The sequence below is a fragment of the Triticum urartu genome, chromosome 4A (assembly GCF_056163025.1).
Source record: "Triticum urartu cultivar PI428250 chromosome 4A, HENAU_Tu73, whole genome shotgun sequence".
NCBI lineage: Eukaryota > Viridiplantae > Streptophyta > Magnoliopsida > Poales > Poaceae > Triticum > Triticum urartu.
Window position 1 is genome coordinate 539,061,529 of NC_141876.1, and position 17,551 is coordinate 539,079,079.

Here is a 17,551-nt window from a genome sequence, read left to right on the forward strand (position 1 = left end):
AATATCCAGCACATATATATCCATCCATACATACATAGTAGGTTGCACATAGTTCCATCGATCCATACATATTACAATATGCAAAGTTTCATCATAGCAAGCGAGCAGAATACAAGAAGTTCATCAAAGGAAAAAACAGGAAAAAGCAAGCAATCCATCATAGGAAGCTGGCTTCCGTGAAGTGAATGAAACCTGCAAAATGACAAATAAGAAAGTTAGAAAAAGAAGACTAGAAGAAGAATTAGACTAGAAGAAAAAGAATAGAAGAAGAAGACTAGAAGAAGAAGTATATGCCATATATTAGCTAACTTAGGTGAAATGCCACGTTTATGAGCTAACCTAGGTGAAATGGGTAGTTTATGAGCTAACCTAGGTGAAATAGGTTGTTTATGAGCTAACCAAGGTGAAATGGGTCATTTATGAGCTAACCTAGGTCAAATGGGTCGTTTATGAGCTAACCTAGGTGAAATTGATCATTTTGGAGCTAACTTAGTAGAAATGGGTCTTTTATGAGCTCACTAAGGTGAAATGCCACGTTTTTGAGCTAAGTAAGGTAAAATGGATTGTTTTTGGGCTAACTTAGGTGAAATGGGTCGTTTATGAGCTAACCTAGGTGAAATTGATCATTTTGGAGCTAACTTAGTTGAAATGGGTCTTTTATGAGCTAACTAAGGTGAAATGCCACGTTTTGAGCTAACTGAGGTAAAATGGATCGTTTTTGAGCTAACTTAGGTGAAATGGGTCGTTTATGAGCTAACCTAGGTGAAATTGATCATTTTGGAGCTAACTTAGTTGAAATGGGTCTTTTATGAGCTAACTAAGGTGAAATGCCACGTTTTTGAGCTAACTAAGGTAAAATGGATCATTTTTGAGCTAACTTAGGTGAAATGGGTCGTTTATGAGCTAACCTAGGTGAAATTGATCATTTTGGAGCTAACTTAGTTGAAATGGGTCTTTTATGAGCTAACTAAGGTGAAATGCCACGTTTTTGAGCTAAGTAAGGTAAAATGGATCGTTTTTGAGCTAACTTAGGTGAAATGGGTCTTTTGTGAGTTAACCTAGGTGAAATTGATCATTTTGGAGCTAACTTAGTTGAAATGGGTCTTTTATGAGCTAACTAAGGTGAAATGCCACGTTTTTGAGCTAACTAAGGTAAAATGGATCGTTTTTGAGCTAACTTAGGTGAAATGGGTCGTTTATGAGCTAACCTAGGTGAAATTAATCATTTTGGAGCTAACTTAGTTGAAATGGGTCTTTTATGAGCTAACTAAGGTGAAATGCCACGTTTTTGAGCTAAGTAAGGTAAAATGGATCGTTTTTGAGCTAACTTAGGTGAAATGGGTCTTTTATGAGCTAACCTAGGTGAAATTGATCATTTTGGAGCTAACTTAGTTGAAATGGGTCTTTTATGAGCTAACTAAGGTGAAATGCCACGTTTTTGAGCTAACTAAGGTAAAATGGATCGTTTTTGAGCTAACTTAGGTGAAATGGGTCGTTTATGAGCTAACCTAGGTGAAATTAATCATTTTGGAGCTAACTTAGTTGAAATGGGTCTTTTATGAGCTAACTAAGGTGAAATGCCACGTTTTTGAGCTAACTAAGGTAAAATGGATCGTTTTTGAGCTAACTTAGGTGAAATGGGTCGTTTATGAGCTAACCTAGGTGAAATTGATCATTTTGGAGCTAACTTAGTTGAAATGGGTCTTTTATGAGCTAACTAAGGTGAAATGCCACGTTTTTGAGCTAACTAAGGTAAAATGGATCGTTTTTTAGCTAACTTAGGTGAAATGGGTCATTTTGGAGCTAACCTAGGTGAAATGGGTCATTTTGGAGCTAACCTAGGTGAAATGGGTCATTTTAAAGCTAACGTAGGTAAAATGGATCATTTAGGAGCTAATCTACGTAAAATGGGTCATTTTAGAGCTAACTTGGATAAATTGGATGACTTGTAAGCTAACTAAGGTAAAATAAGTCATTTTAGAGCTAACTTAGGTAGAATGGATGGTTTATGAGGTCAGTAAGCTTATTAAGTCATTTTGGAGGAAAAGAAGCTAACTCTAGGTCATTATGGTAAGCATATTGAAGGAAATAAAGCTAAGTCTAGGTCTTTATGCATTTGTTAAGCAAAACACTAGAGAAACTTACCGTGATCACGGAGATGTAGGAGCGGGCTGGCTCGCGCCGGTAGCTGGAGAAGGAGCGGGCTGGCTCGCACCGGTAGCTGGAGAAGGATCGTGCGATGCGTTTCTTGAGTTAAGCTGCACCAAAGATCATTTCCAATGTCTCGTTAGCATTATGACACTCAAATGTTAAGACTAGCAAGTAATGTCCATTCAAATTAAACTCACCGTGCTCCCAGGAGCAATCACTGGCATCGGCGGAGCGGTCTGACCGGACTTCTCGCACACAGACTACACATTTGGTTTTCACAACAGAGTCATACTAGTTAGTAATGAGACTCAAATGTTAAGACTAGCAAGTAATCTGCAGAAGAAACTTACCACAAGGAGCTCGTACATGGCCCTTGCCCGCATGTCATTCCGTGCCCTCTCCTCCTCCAACATCTTTGTCGTCCTCTCCTCCAACTCCCGCTGCCTCTCCGCCACCTCCGCCAGAAGTTTCTCCGTTCTATCTCTCTCACTCTGTATAGCAGCCTGCAAGACCACTCACATGACCATTTGTAATCATTGATGGAAGCGCACACAATGTAATGGAGAAAGATAGCTGAGTATGTATAACTAACCTTGAAGGCGAGTTCGACTGGCCGTTGACGAGGCCTTATCTCAGGAGCGGAGCTCGACTAGCGCGCCTTGATCTCCGGGAGAGTGCTAGGACAACGGATAAGTCCATCTCCCATGACTATGGAGCCATGGGACCTCCCGCCACCAGATATCATCAGCAGCTCTGTATCAATGGGACCCTGGCTCGGGTTAAAGTCCTCCCCTTTCCTCGCCTTCCCCTGATCTCTATATTGCACGAGCTTGTCGTGGGCGGAGATGTTGGTGAAGTTCTTTGGATCATCGAGGTCAGACACAGAGAATGCCTTGACTTTCTTGTAAGGGCCAGTGTGGGCCATGGCATACAGGTCGTACACCTCTAGCACCTTATCCGCCTTATTGTAGCGTGCCTGAAAGAGAGAAACAAAGTAAATTAGTAATTAAAGGGCTAAAGCTAGCATGATGAATGAATTGCATGAATCATGAAGCAAACCACATACCCAGTTCCGCCCGTACTGAAATAAGTTGGAGCTGCCTTGGTGGTGTGGCACACCTTCCATTTGGGCACGTTTGTCCTTGGCCTCTTTGTGGGTGGCCAGCCATTCTTTTGAGCACCACTCATTGACCAACACCTCCCAACAATCCATCCGATCCGCACACCATCTCGGAGGGGCCTAAGTTAGCAAATAGAAACTTGAGCGCTACGGCTATGAATTACTAAATGAAGGAAGTAAGTACAAGGCCTTAAGAATTACCTTCATGTACTTCTCCTTACTCAAGAACTTATCGCGGCACTCCTGCTTGGGCTTCTTGATACCATGCCCGGCGTAGTAGTCTCGAACAGCCTTCACCCGAACCTCATGCCGTAAGTTCTGAAGTAGGCGCTTGCACTCCTTGTGGATAACATGATCCGCCTCCTCCTCGTATCCCTCCTCACACCTATAGAATGTCTGCAATCAAATGAGACAATATTGATTAGTACAATTAATAACTAGCTAGTTGAAGATTTTTAATTGTGTAAGGGAGCAATTACCCAGAACTTTCTGTTCACGATGTCTGCCCTCGTCTTGAACAAGACACCGTCGATAATCTCACCCGGCGGGGCCGGGGTAGCCAAGTAGTGCTCCCAAGTCAATCCAACCTCTGGAAGCCGACCCTCACCAGGCAACATGACAAACCGCGGGAAGTTTTGTCGAATCAGAACTCCAAGGACGGAGTTGGGCTGGCGGACACTTTCATGGTGGTCCCAACCCCTGCAGCGTGACAAGCCCAACACATCAGTTATTTGAAGAAACGTGAATGCAGAAGGTACAAAAAGATTAAATGCACTTACCTCTCCCCATCAGGGAAAATCAACCACCTCTGCTCACGGGTCGCCGGCACGGACGGGAGCCGTGTAGCACCACGCTGGTAGACGTTGCCCCCCTCCTCCCCCTCCTCATCAGTCGGCTCCCCGCCATCATCAGCATGGCCACTCGGCTCCCCGCCATCATCAGCGTGGCCACTCGGCTCCTCAGGCCAGGTACCCCATCCAGACGTGTGCTCCTCCAGGGTCTTGTGGGTCGAAGGCCCATCGACCCGAGGCTTGTGGGCCGAAGACCCGTGGACCGGAGGCTCATGGACCGGAGTTCGTGCAACCTCCTCCTCAGACGAGTCCACCCTAGCAGTCACGTGCTCGGGTGAAACAGCTGGGGGCGGCGGCGAGGAAGGCGCCGTAAGAGTCACCCTACCTCCTCTCCCGCGACCACGTGCTCCACCTCCTCTCTTCTTTTTACCTCGTCCCCTGCTGGGCACCGCGGTCGACGAAGAAGGGCCCGGCGGTGTCGCCATACTGTCCAGCAACGCTCGACGGAGAGGTGCGTGTGGAATGGAAGACCTCGCACCACGCGCCGACGAAGAAGGGGCATCGGCGCGCTCCCGACCAGCCCCCACCATCTTTCAACACCTGCCATGACAAAGAATAAATGAAATTAGTACAACATAAAAAAAGTACCGACATGAATAATAATATGTATATCACTTAAGTGTATCATCATCATCAAGTACAACATAAAAAAATTGAATACCTGACACTACTAATAATCTCGATCAGTATCATCAATAAATGCATAATCATCATCATCACTATAATCAATGATGGGATCATAGGGTTCATTCGCATCAACATGTGCAAGGCCACCTTGACGTAATCGGTCAAGCATTGACAGGTCATCCGCAGCAGTAACCTCTTCTTGTTCCGGCTCTTCTTGTTCCTCCTCTGGGGTGATGTCGGATTCATTGTCGCTGTCTACTTCAATGTTTTGGGGTGAAGTATAGCGGTTCTTGAAACGCTTTTTGGAAAGACGTGTCTCTTGGAAGAATTCTCCTTCATATGTGTCTGGGTTAATGTGAGGTTCATAATCCTCTTCCTTTGGGGGAGAAAGTCTAGCACGTGGCGGCACTTCATAAACGACATCCCAACCTTTTAGATTTGGATTAGTTTGGCAGGCCCACGGTAGATAGAATACTTGGGTCGCCTGTTGAGCCGTAATATAGACATCAGGAACATCTAAATGGGTGTTTGGTTGATTTCAACTATCCCTATATGTTCATGAGTCCTTCTAGTCTCCTTCGGCTGAAACCAATAACATTTGAAGACTACGACATTCGGTGGGTTTTCACCATAGAACAGAAGGTCATAAATTGCTTCAACTCTCCCATAATACTCGGTACCTCCTTCGCCGATAGAAGATACACAACAATTTGTAGACTTTTGGTCGGCCATAGATAGCTCTTTGCCATAGGTACGAAAGCGATACCCGTTGATGTCGTACTTGTCAAATGAACGGGCCTTATAGTCAAAACCATTAGCGACTTGTCTCAATTCGGCGTCCATAGACTCTGAATTAGCCTACAAGTTTAATATGAAAGGATTGTTGTATTATGCACAAATTAGCGAATGAAATGAAATTGTCTAATAGAAACTACCGTTTGTTTGAACCAAGAGATGAAACCGGGATAGCCACCTCCTTGCTTTGCGAGAAGCTCATACTCTTCGACGGAATCCTTTTGGATCTCCGCTCCATATGAGAATATGGCGACGTATCGACTGTATGACATATCCAGGAATAAGAGCAGTTCAAAGGAAATAGAAGTTGCGAAACAATGTACCGAGAACTTACTCGATGTACGGCCGCACTTCTATCAGGTTGTTGAAGATATACAACGAAATGGTCCGCCATTCTTCGTTATCCAAAGATACTGGATGTGAAACACTAGCTGGTGCGAGATTCCCTTTGAATAGGCTGAGGTTGGATCCACCCTTTTTAGGCTCGTCAGCATTGTACCGTGGCTTTGGATTATGCAAATGAAGATTTTTGGCTTCATAGTGCGCTGTTACGAAGTTTGCCGCCTCCTCTGTGATGAATGCCTCAGCCATCGATGCTTCAATTCTACGTTTATTTTTACATTTTTCTTGAAGCGTCTTCTGCATCCTCTCAGTTGGGTAGCACCAACGGTTTTGCACGGGCCCCCCCAATCTTGCCTCGGTCGGGAGATGCAAAATCAAATGCTGCATTGGATTAAAGAAGCCCGGTGGAAAGATCTTCTCTAACTTTTAGATCAACTCCGGCGCCAACTCTTCAATTTCTTCTAGCACGCCAGGCGATAGTTCTTTCGCACAAAGAACATGGAAGAAATAGCTGAGTTCTGCCAGTACTAGCCATTCATCCTCAGGGATGAAGCCACGCAACATCACCGGCATTACCCGCTCAATCCATATGTGCCAATCATGACTCTTGAGACCAAATATCTTCAGTTTATCAAGATTCGCTCCCCTCTTTAGATTCGCTGCATACCCATCGGGGAACATCAACTTCTGTCGTGTCGGGGTGCCGGGTCGAGGTCTGGGTACCATGTCGGGTCGGGGTGTCGTGTTGATGTCGGGGTAGTGCCGTGTCGGTGTTGGGGTGTTGTTTCGGGGTCGGGGTGTGGTGTCGGGGTCAGGGTGTCGGGTCAGGCTCGGGGGGTCGGGGTGTCGGGGTCGGGGTCGGGGTGTCGGCGTCGGGGTCGGGGTGTCGGGGTGTCGGGTCAGGCTCGGGGTCGAGGTGTCGGGGTCGGGGTCGGGGTCGGGGTGTCGGGGTCGGGGTCTCGGGGTCGGGGTCAGGGTCGGGGTCGGGGTCGGGGTCTCGGGGTCGGGGTGTCGGGGTCGGGGTGTCGTGTCGCGGTGCCAGGTCGGGGTCTGGGTACCGTGTCGGGTCGGGTTTTTTTCTCCTTTTTTCCTTTTCTTCTTCTTCCTCTTCTTCCTTTTCTTCCTTTTTTTTCCTTCTTCTTCTTCTTCTTCTTCTTCTTCTTCCTCTCCTTTTTCCTCTTCTTCTTCTCCTCCTCTCCTCTTTTTTCTTCTTCTTCTTCTTCTTCTTCTTCTTCTTCTTCTTCTTCTTCTTCCTCTTCTTCTTTTTTCTTCTCCTCCTCCTCTTCTTCTTCTTCTTCTTCTTCTTCTTCTCCTCTCCTCTTTTTCTCTTCTTCTTCTTTCCTAAAACTAAACTAAACCTAAACCTAAAACTAAAAAAACAGAAAAAGGAAAAAACTAAATCTAAACCTAAAACTAAACTAAAACTAAAACTAAACCAATAAACCTAAAACTAATCCTAAAACTAAAACAAAAACTAAATCTAAACTAAACATAAACCTAAAACTAAAAAAACAGAAAAAAGGAAAAAAAAGGAGGCAGGAGAGCTCACCTGGGTGGAGGAGGGGGGCGGGGCGGCCTGGGGCGGCGGAGGAGGGGGGCGGGGCGGCCTGGGGCGGCGGCAGTGGCGACGGGGCCGGGGCGTGGCGGCGCCGAGACGGCAAGGCGGCGGGGGCGACGGGGCGGGGGGGGCGCCGGGGCGGCGGCGGGGTGGTGGGGCGACTGGGCGGGGGGGCACTGGGGCGGCGGCGGGGTGGTGGGGCGACGGGGCGGCGGCGAGGGGAGAGAAAGAGAGAGAGAGAGGGGCGGGGTGGGGCGGCCGTTAACGTTAGTGGGGCCCTCCCTCTTTGCCGTCCGCCCCCCTTTGCCGTCCGCTAGCGGACGGCAAAGAGGGGGGGCGTTAGGTTTTTTTTTTGCAGCTCGTCAGTGGGGCCCCCTCCCTCTTTGCCGTCCGCTAGCCGACGGCAAAGAATCTTTGTCGTCTGCTAGCCGACGGCAAAGAACTGGCTGATGGCAAATTATGTCTTTGTCATCAGCCAGTTCTTTGCCATCTGCTTTTTGGTAGCTGATGGCAAAGATCTTCTTTGCCGTCTGCTAGCTGACGGCAAAGAGCTGGCAGATGGCAAAGTAGCTGATTCCAGTAGTGATTGCTTCAAATTTGGTTAAATTGCATCTGCTTAGCTTACACATTATACCTTTGAATATGACATGCCTGTCTGTTTTTGGTACATACTTGTACATCTGTGTATTAACCATGTTCTTACAGCAAACTAATGTTCTTGTGTATCCCTCATCAATCACTTATGACGAGGCATGCAGGCAAGGGGACTACTCCTCATTTAAAGAATGCAGCGTCAGCCTCCCGACATGATTCTCAAGAAACAGAAATGCTAGATGAAGATAGTGAACGTAGCTCTGTAGTTGATTGCAACATTTCCCCTACACTAGCATCGTAGGTGCTTGCTCTAACTTGGCAGCGTGATATGTGGTTGCATGTTGCATATGGTGTCTAGATTGTAATTCTTCCAATCTGGTTAAACCGCATGTGCTAGTCTGCTTAGCTTATACATTATACCTGTTAATGTGACATGCCTTCCTGTATTTAGTACATAGTACATCTGTCTATTAAGCATGTCCTTACATAAAACTATTTTTTTTGTATCCTGCATCAATCAACATGACAAGACACCTTTAGTATATGCTGTGCGATATTAGTTGCATCTTTCATATGATTTATAGCATGCGTTGCTTCTAATTTTTTGAAATTCCATTTATGATGGGACGCTTTTAACTTGGCAGAGTCATATTGGTTGCATCTTTCATGTGGTGTCTAGCTTGCATTGCTTCTTATTTGCTGGAATGGTTTCTGCTTAGTTTACACAAACAGTTGTGAACATGCCATGCCGTCCTGTTTTTCGTACATATTCCATCCTGGTATCATGTGTTTGCCTTACATCAAAGTAGTGATTGTCAGTATCATGCATGAATGAGTTATGAAGAGAGAATTTTATTGCTTTTTCTTGTCGGTTTTACTTGACAATTCAAAATCAATAAAGCGGAAGGAAGTTAGCAAGGCAGCAGATAAAGGTGCTCCTTCCGAACGGAGGGCCTCTACAGTTTCTACTCCTCCACACCCCCAAGATGATTTCCAAGACAACACATGCATAGACACTCAACAAAGCTGTGTTTATGATGAGCACGTCTCCCCTAGTGCAGCATCACCGGTGCTCCCTCTAACTTGGCACTGTTATATGTGGTTGCATGTTATGTGTGATGTCTAGCTTGTATTGCTTCTAATTTTGTTGAATTCCATCTACTTACTTTACACATTATACTTGAATAAGACATGTGTTCATGTTTCTAGAACATACAATATCTGTCTATCACACCATGTTCTTACAGAAAATTACTACTGTTGTGTAACCTGCAACAATCACTTATCATAAGACACGTTTGACTTTGGAGTGTGATATAGGTTACATCTCACATTCTTTTCTAGCTTGTACTACTAATTTGTTGAAATGGCACTTATGACGAGACAATTTTAACTTGCTAGAGTGATATTCGTTGCATCTTTCATATGGTGTCTAGCTTTCATTGCTTCTAATTTGTTGAAATGCCTTCTCCTTAGTTTACACATCATAAGATGTGAATATGCAATGGCACTAATGACGAGAGACCTCTAACATGGTAGTGTGATGTTGTTTGCATCTTGCGTATGATTTATTTCTTGTACTGCTTCACATTTGTTTAAACGCCATTTATGATGAGACACTGTTAACTTGGCAGAGCGATATTTGTAGCATCTTTCATATGGTGTCTACCTTCCATTGCATTGCTTCTAATTTGGTGAAATGTCTTCTTCTTAGTTTACACATCATAGTTCTGGTTATCTCTTCCGTCCTGTTTTTCATACATATTACATCCTCCTATCATGTGGTTGTCTAACATCAAAGTTCAGTTTGTCTGCATCACGCATCAGTTTGTTCTGAAGAACTAAATTGTTATTCGTTTTTCTTGTCGGCTTGACTTAACATGGCACAGAGAAAGAGGAAGAAACATAGAATGGCAGGGCATGAGAAGCGGATGAATCCTGCAGATTCTACTGGTACTGATGGTGCAATAGAAGGTCAAAGTCCAGTGGAAAATTCTACAAACACGACATCCCATGCTACATGAGTTGCAAAAAAAGCCAAACAGAAACAAATAGCTGCCACCAAACAAGCAGAGACAGCCCTACTTCTTGCAACACCTACCACAGTACTACCAGCTGCACGACTTACTCATGTGTCAACTGAGCTAGCAGCATGTTCCCAAGCTCCCTTGCCACCTGACACTACTTCCCAAGCACTCTTGACAAAAGACGAGTTGGCAATATCAGATGAACATTGTGAGCTTCAACAGCAAGAAGGTAGTTGCTGGAGTCAAGTTACAGTTGCATGCTTCTTTATATGTAGTCTCACAGTTTGATGTACACTAACACTTCCTATGTTCGTTGTTGGACTAGCACCTAGGCGCAAGAGGAAACAAACATCAGGGATAATGCTCGATAGGTTAACTAAATCTAGAGGAGGAAGAATGGAGATCCGTTTTGAGGTAGGTTTAAAAAGGCCACGTGATGCTACAGAGTCAGCCAAGTTAGTATCAGAGGCAGCGGTTGCCGTTAGGTGTCATGTACGTATCCTCCCAACACGGATCCAGTACAGGAATGACAAAGACGAAACCCAGTTCAAAACCTTCCTTGACCATTTATCTGTAAGTATGGTTATGTATGGAAACTAGTAATATCGTCTTGCTCTGTCCCATACTTTCTAGGTTGCTGATAATGAGACTCCCATAATTTTCAACAGATGAGGTTCAAGTTGGATAGCCAAGATGATGCAACCAGACAAGCTTGCACCCATGTTTTCAAGTCTTCTCTGCGACAGTGTCGGTATAACTTGAGGAAAACTCACTCTGAAGGCAGGGCTAACAGTGAACTTTCCCAAACATCTCCAGTGAAAATATATCGGATGAAGACTGGAGGGGCCTTGTTAAACACTGGTCTGATCCGAAGTATCAGGTACATTATATATATATATGTGTGTGTGTGTGTGTGTGTGTGTGTGATCAGATCACATGTTGAAGTCCTATTTACACATGTGCCACACAAATCTATCTTCTTGTAGGTGAACTGTTCAAAGAACAAGGCCAACCGTACGAAAGTGAAATTCCAACAGACGACAGGATCTCGTAACTATATTGCACGCTGCGAGGCTCTTGTAATTAGCTGTTGTTTCACTCTTTTCGTTGTACCATATTATCACATCTATATTGACTTGTTCGAACTGCAGAGGAAAGCCCACAAGGACCAAAAAGTACCTGAACCAAATGTTGTGGAAATCTTCAAGGACTGTCACACCCGCAAGAAGAAGAGCATGACTACACCAGTCAAAGCCGCTGTTGTAAGTCCTTAATCCTCATGCCTTTTAACTACTACTTACTCTGACTTGTGCCTTGAACTGCATGGTTTATAGCCATTGTCTATTACTCTTTTCAATTTTATACACAATTGTCTTAGCGTATCATTGCACCTTACAAGGTTTAAAAGAGAGGAGTGATGTTCCTTTGATCTTGACCCGTAATCTAGTTCCGTGCTGGACTTGCCGACACAATGTTACAATTGCCTGTTTGTCTGTTCTCAGTTGTTTTGTGATATGAATGATGTCATACTATGCTTACCGTATTATAAACTTCATCTCTTTATCCTTAGCCCTCAATACAATGTGAAGAAATAGACAATACATTAGCGATGGTACATGGTCATATGTTTGGAACCTAGTTTTATTATGTACTTTGCAATAAAATACGACTAATATTTTACATGGGTTCACCAGAATAAGTTCTGTATATAGACCAAAGCTATTTTGTTTGGTTTTGCTGCCTCCTTAATATCTTTTGTTCTGGTACTACTAATGTAAAACCTCAAGTTTTCAGCGAGCTATGGGAAAAATGGTGGAACCGCCACCTTCTAAAGGTGGCGAGGCAACTATATCCGCAATGTCAGCTCTTGCTGCAGTGGGTCAGTACATGTCCACTAACAGTGCCAAAAGCATGTTCCTACATAATACTGGGTTGGTTGTTAAGGCAATATCGTGCAAACTACCTCATGATCAAGATATGCAAGCTCAAAGCAATGTTGTATCTGCGCTCCAGACACAAGTCCATTCCCTAACAGAGACCCTTTGTGAAACAAGGAGAAACATTGCTAAATGTCGTCAAGATATGCATGGTTTTGAAACCAGACTATCAGACATTTGCTATGTTGTTCAGGAGCCTAGGGGAAATGAAGGCGAGGGTTATGGTGCTCCATCGGACAATACATCATGAAAACATAACAGTCAGGTCAAATGAACTGAGCTTCTGAACTTCTGGTGGTGCATTTATCTGCTAGACTGTTAAGTTTTATGCCAACCTTCCTTTTGTTATATAGTTGTAATTTGTTTTGGTGCGATACAAAATTTATTCTTAACGTGCAGCCACCGACTGAAGAAAACAGCAAGCCATTTTTGTATAGTGTAGGGTGTTCCCTATATTTGCACTGGTGGCGATCTTTGATGCCGAGTGGATGTAATCTATGCAATCGCCTTAATAGCCTAGTGTTAGTTTCGGCCTTATTTATTTCCTAGTCTTATTTTTCCCTAGTTTGCTAGTGGCCACAACTACCATGGGCCATATACGGGCCGTAGGATCCATGGGTCTCCTACGGGCCGTCGATAAATGGGCTTGTAATCGGTGGGCCTCGGGCCGTCGGATAAATGGGTCTACATGGGCCGTAATCGGGCGTAATTGGTATCTGCCCAGCACGGTAACAGGCCGTAGGACAGCAAAGGCTTAATTCTGTCACAGGCATAACGAGTCGTTAATGGGCCAGAATATAGGACGGGCTGGAAACGGCGCAACGGGTTAACAGGCCAGAAACGGGCCGACTCTTGCCATGGGCCGAATTTGGCACATTAGGGTAACAGGCCAATAATGGGCCAACTCTGGCCATGGGCCTAATTTGGCCCATTGAGGGAACAGGCCAATAACGGGCTGACTCTTGCCATGGGACGAATTTGGCCCATTAGGGGAACAGGCCAGTAACGGGCCGGAAGTAACCGAGGGCCGAAAAGGAGCCCAAGAATGTATGGGCCGTCAATAGGCCGAAAGCTAACACAGGCTAGAAACGGCCCATGTAAGTCATGGGCTGTTAACGGGTATAAAGAAAATTACTGTTCGTTATGGGCTAGAGTCACCGTGGGCTTGTAAAGGGCCGAAAGATACGAAGGCCTCATATGGGCCGAAAGACGTCGTGGGCCATACATGGGCCGAAAGTGAAATGGGCTGGTGTTATATTCAATGGCCCACATGACGTTGTTGGGCCGATTTCCTTTAGGGCCTAACGGGCCGTGAGTTAACGGGCCGTAAAATGTGTTATTTGCGAAGAGACCGATTACAGGCTTTTCATGGGCCAGCCCGTTAACTTTTGACCAAGTCAAACGGGCCGGCTTCGTAAGTTAAATGGGCAAGTGGTGGGCCGTGTCACGTGTCGACATATCATAGGCGCCTATCTGACCCACTGACGATCTGACACGTGTTTCGCCCGGCCAATAAGAATTTTACACGTGGAAATTTCCCATTGGTCGGGGCTGTTAACGGGTTATCGGATCCAAAACCCGACCCGATAGCTTAACGGCGTTCCGTCATGGTGGATGTCACGTGTCGGTCACCCTTGACGAAAGCACTTTTGTGACGCGCGATTTATCGTCATGAAAGTGGACACTTCCGTGATGATAATTTTGGTAATGTCATGGAACACTTCTACGACAGCACATGTATGACTATCTTGATTCTGTCATAAATTTGTCATGGATGTACATGCATGACAAAAAACGCAACCTACTATGACAAACACGTATCATCACGGAAGTGTATTTTTTTGTAGTGAAGGGCGCGACCGCGCGAGCGAGGCGACGGTCGTGGTAGGCGCGACCATGATACGGGCTGCTGGCAGCCCTTGGATCTGAGATCGAATGGTCGCATGCTAAGTTGCTGAAAATTTGCAGAATAACCCTCTAGGATAGGATATTCACCCATAGGTCTAGAATCACGCCATGCAACCGTTCGATCGCAGATCCAAGGGCTCTCAGAAGCCCGTATCCTGGGAGAATGGAAAGCTTCGCATCACGTGTAATTTTCCCGACGCTTGACATGACATAGAAAGCCATTTAAATGGGCGTTGAGTAGACATGACATCTAATTGGGCCCCCATAGTACTGTGCATGAATCCATTTATCCACCAGGCAAGCGACTACCCTTCCATTCGCACGCCACCCCCCACTCGACATTTTTACAATCGATAAACCGCTCATAGTCGTCCCGTCCTTCCACATTACGGTAGTTCCACTAATCCTAACCCTCCTCCCAAATCCATGGCATCCCAAATCTCCATGATCGGCAGTGAGTACAAGGTTAGAACCATCACCGGCGATGAGTTCGACGTCATCTACACCCGTTCTTCCGCAACGGTGAAAGAATGCCTTGCTCGCTTCAAACTCATGTTCGAAAACTCAAATGATGAGTGGGTCGCTGGGCTAGATGTTGAGTACACCACAGTCCTGGGAAGCGAGAAGAAACTAAAGGAGGCAGAGAAGAAGAAGCCCGCCGTGATCCAGGTTTGCGTGCATGACTTATGCTTGGTCTACCACATATGCCAAGCCGACGTTGAGTGCGAGGAATTTAAGAAGTTCCTCAAGGGCGGCCGAGTCAAATTCGTTACTGTAGACTTTAGGAATGACAAGGAAATCCTGGGTCGGATAGGCCTTGTTGTAGGCAACCCCTTCGACCTCCAGAAGGAAGGGCTGGTGCCCTCCCTCGACCAGCCTTCAATGCTAACCCTGGCAGGAGCCATGGTTCATCCTTCGTACGGTAAACTAGAGAAAACTTCGTACACGTTTCATCATCATGCATGGTAGTGGAATGTACTAGATATGGACCACATCCACTACGCTGCAATGGATGGCTACCTTTGTTTCAATATCTACAAGGGTTGGATGAAGAGCAAGAGCCAAGTGTGCGGTTCAAGCAAAGAAGTATCGCCCAAGAGGAAGAGGGACAAGGACGAAGTCGAGGACGTGGACGAGGACTCCGAGTAAGGTGGCAGTGTCGTTGCTCATGGTGGTTCTAATGCAGTGTCTACCGGATTAGTTGCTTAGTTTAATTTCTGGTGTGCTTAGTTTTATTTGAGGGGTGTGTTGTGCTGAGCCCCCCAGCAGAACTATGTTATGTTTCTTCTCGTTATATTTCGTACATTTCATCTTTTAGTTGGTATAGTACTACCACTCGTTTCTTAACATTATATACGTACAATATATATGGCCAACATCATATAGCCATCAGTTTAGTTGTCAAAGAATTTCAGGGTGCTTAGTTTTGTCAAAAAATTCCAGGGTGTGCTTAGTTTTATTTGAGGGGTGTGTTGTGCTGGACACCATTAACTTATCATTGTGAGAATCGGTTTATTTTTGTCATGTAACATGGTCAACGGGGGTTGACGTGAAAATAACAATGTCTAATGGCATTTCTGAGCAAATATCTAACTTAATGATGGCATTTTTAGATATCTAATTGCATTTTTGAGCAGGCATCTCACGGATCGGTGGCATTTTTTGAGTAGTTGTAACTTCTAATGCAAAACTGAGTAGTGATACACAACTAGTGGCATAAATAATAAGAACCCAAGAATTAAATAGGGCTAATTTATTTATTTATTTATTTATACCTTTGTGTGCGAAACAATATACGCTGCCTACCGCCAGATTTTCTTTACAGAGGCAACATAGAACTATATGAGTGCCTTGTTAAATGTTGGAATTATTCCAGGTTCGTTTGGCCTTTTTTATACATTAATTGAGTTTCTGGTCATTCAATGTGCATAATTCAAAATTGAACTACAAGAACATGCTCCCGTGCACCAAAGTTGACTGAAAAATCACATGTGTGTCCTCGGGTGAATTTCTAGGTCCCATGCAAGAAATGGGAATGAAATTCAAACATCTGGGCATCATGGTTTGCCCGAGAACATTGCGAAGCTTGGTTTTAAAATTCTTGTAAATCCAAAACACGCATGAAAATCATGAAACTTGGCATGGTGTCATGTCATGGTACTACCATGATGTGGTAAAAAATGCAGAATAGGAACAAGTTTTGGTATAAGTTTCTTGCAAACCGGAGCTTCTCTCAAGAAGGCTCATGGTTCTAAGAGGGAACGCGTCACCTTTGAGTGCATAATTCAAATTTTAAATACAAGCACATGCTCCACTGCACCAAAGCTGGTTGAAAAATCACATGTGTGTCCTCGGGTAAATTTCTAGGTCCCATGCCAGAAATGGGAATGAAGTTCAAACATCTAGGCGTCATGGCTCAGCTGGAAACATTGAGACGCCCGTCCTCTGCAACACGACAGCGGTCTCCTCCTCCTGCTTCGCCCTTCCGGCGATCTTCGCCCTCAGCAGGTCGCACTCGCCCCGGAGCTTCGCATTACCCTCCTCGAGTTGCCAGATGACGCCGGTAGCCTCGTCCTGCATCCTCGCCCAGCCGGAGATCTGATCCATCTGGCTATGGACTATCGCATGCATGCGCCTGTAAGAGTCCTCGACTGACAGCGAGAAATTTTCCCAAGCTGCCGCGGCGCGGCGGGACCTCTCTGCTACTTCGGCGGCGCGGCGGGACATCTCTGCTGCTTCCGCGGCGTGGCCGGACCAGTCTGCTATAGTGATGGCGCGGCGGGACCTCCATGCTGCTTCGGCGGCGCATCGGGACCTCTGTGCTGCTACTGCTATGCGGCTGGACATGTCGTCTGCTTTCGCGGCGAGGCGGGACATCTCTCGTGCTTCCTCTTCCATGCTCACCTCTCCCTGGTGGAAATCTCTCGACCCAGAACTCACGCTGGCTATGGCTTGATTGTTTCTTGTGGATGAGGAGTTGAGGAGGAATGTGCAGTCATTTTCGGTTAGGTAGTTCCCCTTTTCATAACCTAAGTACTAGCACTAGTACTAAAACCTGCATAGTGGGAACACATTCAGGTTTGGTACGTACTGGTAGGAGTGAGCAGGCTTGCACTTAATTGTAGCACTAGTACTTCCGAATGTGATGGGAACAAGGTAAAGATTAATTGATGGTTTTTTGTTTCGAGGCCCGAAACGGCTCCCTATGAGTTTAGTGGAACATAAATTTCAAGTAGACTGCCCTGCTCAGATACGTAAATATTACGTTACTGTCAAAAATTGGCACAAAATACGAAGGAGATCAATGGAAGTACTACTAGCAACCCATGATTTAACTACTCGCATGCGCGCAGTGGAGTAGTAATGTCTTTCTTCTGCCCTCACGTCCACTCAATTTGCATGCACTGTATTAATTGACCATCAATGAAGTGAAGGACTTTACACGCGTCAAATTATCACATGGGGTAGATCTTGGTACAAAATTGCGTCCACCCGTGTACCCGCTTGTGCATGCGAGGGAATGAGTGCGTGTGTGGCGTGCGTGCACATCTTTGCTTCGTGCATGTACCGCCAGGGCGGCTTAGGGAGGACGAGTACATTCTTCTGGAACCAGCAGCACATCACTGTGATCAATCCACACA